This window comes from Arachis hypogaea, chromosome 18 (assembly GCF_003086295.3).
Source record: "Arachis hypogaea cultivar Tifrunner chromosome 18, arahy.Tifrunner.gnm2.J5K5, whole genome shotgun sequence".
In the NCBI taxonomy this organism is placed as follows: domain Eukaryota; kingdom Viridiplantae; phylum Streptophyta; class Magnoliopsida; order Fabales; family Fabaceae; genus Arachis; species Arachis hypogaea.
The window spans coordinates 35,962,486-35,967,024 of NC_092053.1; the positions used below are offsets into that span (position 1 = coordinate 35,962,486).

General features: G+C 41.3%; 1 non-coding gene across 1 annotated transcript; it reads right to left on the bottom strand.

Moving 5' to 3' along the window:
- Nucleotides 1–809: 809 nt before the first annotated feature.
- LOC112773854 (small nucleolar RNA R71) lies at nucleotides 810–913 on the bottom strand. Its single transcript, XR_003188380.1, has one exon. It is a non-coding gene; the product is annotated as a small nucleolar RNA R71 (small nucleolar RNA).
- Nucleotides 914–4,539: the final 3,626 nt, after the last annotated feature.

A 4,539-nucleotide genomic window follows, 5' to 3' on the forward strand; every position in this document is an offset into this window, starting at 1 on the left:
AATTTTCGAATTTTAACTTTAATTTTTAAATTAAAAACAAAAATTTTTATTTTATTTTGTTTAATTTTTGAATTCTTTCCTCTCTCATCTCCTTCTAATTATTTATTTATCTACTAACACCCCTCTTTCACTCAAAAATTTGAACCCACACCTCTCCCCTGTGTTTGGATTCTTATCTTTTTCTTTTGCTACTCTTCTCTTCTTATACTTTCATAAGGAATCTCTATACTGTGACATAGAGGATTCCATATTTTCTTTTCTGTTTTCTTCTTTTTCATATGAGCAGGAACAAGGATAAGAACATTCTTGTTGAAGCTGATCCTGAACCTGAAAGAACTCTGAAGAGGAAGCTAAGGGAAGCTAAAGCACAACTCTCTGGAGAAAATCTGACAGAAATTTTCAAAAAAGAAGGAGACATGGCCGAAAATAATAAAAATGCAAGGAAGATGCTTGGTGACTTTACTGCACCAAATTTCAATTTACATGGAAGAAGCATCTCAATCCCTGCCATTGGAACAAACAATTTTGAGCTAAAGCCTCAATTAGTTTCTCTGATGCAACAGAACTGCAAGTTTCATGGACTTCCATCAGAAGATCCTTTTCAGTTCTTAACTGAATTCTTGCAGATCTGTGATACTGTTAAGACCAATGGGGTTGACTCCGAGGTCTACAGGCTTATGCTTTTCCTGTTTGCTGTAAGAGACAGAGCTAGAATATGGTTGGACTCTCAACCTAAGGATAGCCTGAACTCTTGGGATAAGCTGGTCACGACTTTCTTAGCCAAGTTCTTTCCTCCTCAAAAGCTTAGCAAGCTTAGAGTGGATGTTCAAACCTTTAAACAGAAAGAAGGTGAATCCCTCTATGAAGCTTGGGAGAGATATAAGCAACTGACCAAAAAGTGTCATTCTGACATGCTTTCAGAATGGACCGTCCTAGATATATTCTATGATGCTCTGTCTGAATTATCAAAGATGTCATTGGACCATTCTACAGGTGGATCCATTCACCTAAAAAAAATGTCTGCAGAAGCTCAAGAACTCATTGACATGGTTGTAAATAACCAGTTCATGTACACTTCTGAAAGGAATCCTGTGAGTAATGGGACGCCTCAGAGGAAGGGAGTTCTTGAAATTGATACTCTGAATGCCATATTGGCTCAGAATAAAATATTGACTCAGCAAGTCAATATGATTTCTCAGAGTCTGAATGGATTGCAAGCTGCATCCAACAGTACTATAGAGGCATTTTCTGAAGAAGAAGCTTATGATCCTGAGAACCCTGCAATAGCAGAGGTGAATTACATGGGGGACCCTATGGAAATTTCTATAATCCCTCATGGAGAAATCATCCAAATTTCTCATGGAAGGATCAACAAAAGCCTCAACAAGGCTTTAATAATGGTGGAAGAAACAGGTTTAGCAATAGCAAGCCTTTTCCATCATCCACTCAGCAACAGACAGAGAATTCTGAGCAGAATCCATCTAGCTTAGCAAATATAGTCTCTGATCTATCTAAGGCCACTCTAAATTTCATGAATGAAACAAGGTCCTCCATTAGAAATTTGGAGGCACAAGTGGGCCAGCTGAGTAAAAGGGTCACTGAAACTCCTCCTAGTACTCTCCCAAGCAATACAGAATAAAATCCAAAAAGAGAGTGCAAGGCTATTGATTTAACTATCACGGCCGAACCTACAAGGGAGGAGGAGGACGTGAATCCTAGTGAGGAAGACCTCCTAGGATGTTCAGTGGCCAATAGGGAGTTTCCCTTTGAGGAACCAAAGGAATCTGAGGCTCATCTAAAGACCATAGAGATTCTATTGAACCTCCTTCTACCCTTCATGAGCTTTGATGAGTGTTCATCTTCTGAAGAAAATGAAGACATTGCTGAAGAGTAAGTTGCTCAATATTTAGGAGCAATCATGAAGCTGAATGCCAAATTATTTGGTAATGAGACTTGGGAGGATGAACCTCCATTGCTCATCAAGGAACTAAATGCCTTGGTTCAGCAAACTCTACCTCAAAAGAAATAGGATCCTGGTAAATTCCTAATTTCCTGTAACATAGGCACCATAACCTTTGAGAAGGCTCTGTGTGACCTGGGGTCAGGAATAAACTAAATGCCACTCTCTGTAATGGAGAAACTTGGGATCTTTGAGGTGCAAGCTGCCAGAATCTCATTAGAGATAGTAGACAACTCAAGAAAACAGGCTTATGGACTAGTAGAGGACGTGCTAGTAAAGGTTGAAGGCCTTTACATCCTGCTGATTTCATAATCCTAGACATTGGGAAGGATGAGGATGAATCCATCATCCTTGGAAGACCCTTCGAAGCCACAGCAAGAGCTGTGATTGATGTAGACAGAGGAGAATTGGTCCTTCAACTGAATGAGGACAACCTTGTGTTTAAAACTCAAGGATCTCCTTCTGTAACTATGGAGAGGAAGCATGAAAAGCTTCTCTCACTGCAGAGTCAACCAAAGCCCCCACAGTCAAACTCTAAGTTTGGTGTTGGGAGGCCACAACCAAACTCTAAGTTTGGTGTTGAATCCCCACATTCAAACTCTAAGTTTGGTGTTGGAAGGTCCCAACAATGCTCTGAACATCTGTGAGGCTCCATGAGAGCTCACTGTCAAGCTATTAACATTAAAGAAGCACTTGTTGGGAGGCAACCCAATGTTATTTAATTATATCTATTTTATTTTTTATTTCTATTTCGTGTTTTATTAGGTTGATGATCATGTGGAGTCACAAAAACTACAAAAAAATAAAAAATAAAATAAAAAATAGCATAAAAAATAGCACACCCTGGAGGAGGAGCATTCTGGCGTTTAAACGCCAGAAACAAGCATCTTTCTGGCGTTTAACGCCAGAAACAAGCACCAAGCTGAAGTTTAACGCCAGAAACAAGAATCTATCTGGCGTTAAACGCCAGAAATAGGCTACTTTTGGGCGTTTAATGCCAAAAACAAGCAGCAGTCTGGCGTTAAACGCCAGGATTGCACAGGAAGGGCGTTTTACACGCCTAGTTGGAGTAGGGATGTTAAGTCCTTGACCCACTGAATCTGTGGACCCCACAGGATCCCCTCAGGATCTGTGGACCCCACAGGATCCCTACATTTTCTTTTCTCTTCTTCACACCTTTTCATAACTCTCTTCCACAAATACCCCTCACCAATCACTCTTCCCCATCACCTCTTCACCACTCACATCCATCCTCTCTTCCCCATAAATCCCACCTACCTCCAAAATTCAAACTCTTTTCCCTCCCATACCCAACCCTAATGGCCGAACCCTAATCCTTCCCCCACTCCTATATAAACCCCTCTTTCCTTCTTCATTTTCACACAACACAACTCTTTCTTCTTACCCTTGACCGAATACACACATCTCTCCCTCTCCTCCATTCTTTTCCTTCTTCTCCATCTTTCTTTCTTCTTTTGCTCGGGGATGAGCAAACATTTAAGTTTAGTTTGGTGAAAAGCATTGCTTTTTGTTTTTCCATAACCATCAATGGCACCTAAAGCCAGAGAATCCTCAAGAAAGAGGAAAGGGAAGGCAATTGCTTCCACCTCTGAGTCATGGGAGATGGAGAGATTCATCTCAAAGGTCCATCAAGACCACTTCTATAAAGTGTGCCCAAGAAGAAAGTGATCCCTGAGGTTCCTTTCAAGCTCAAAAAGAATGAGTATCTGGAGATCCGACTTGAGATCCAAAGAAGAGGTTGGGAAGTTCTCACCAACCCCATTCAACAAATCGGAATTTTAATGGTTCAAGAGTTCCATGCAAACGCATGGATCACTAGGAACCATGATCAAAGTGTGAACCCAAATCCAAAGCATTGGCTCACCATGGTTCGGGGGAAATACTTAGATTTCAGTCCAAAAAATGTAAGGCTGGCGTTCAACTTGCCAATGATGGAAGAAAATGCACGCCCCTACACTAGAAGGGTCAAATTTGATCAAAGGTTGGACCAAGTCCTCATGGACATATGTGTAGAAGGAGCTCAATGGAAGGTTGACTCAAGAGGCAAGCCGGTTCATATAAGAAGACTGGACCTTAAGCCTGTAGCTAGAGGATGGTTGGAGTTTATTCAACGCTCAATCATTCCTACTAGCAACCGGTCTGAAGTTACTATAGACCGGGCCATCATGATCCATAGTATCATGATTGGGGAGGAAGTGGAAGTTCATGAGATTATACCTCAAGAACTCTATAAGGTGGCTGATAAGTCTTCCACTTTGGCAAGGTTAGCCTTTCCTCACCTCATTTGTCATCTCTGCAATTCGGCTGGAATTGACATAGAGGGAGACATTCTCATTGAAGAGGATAAGCCCATCACTAAGAAAAGGATGGAGCAAACAAGAGATCATGGACCTCAACAAGAGCAGGAGGAGATTTCTCACCATGAAATCCCTGAAATGCCTCAGGGGATGCACTTTTTTCCACAAAACTATTGGGAGCAAATCAACACCTCCCTAGGAGAATTAAGTTCCAACATGGGACAACTAAGGATGGAGCACCAAGAGCACTCCATCATCCTC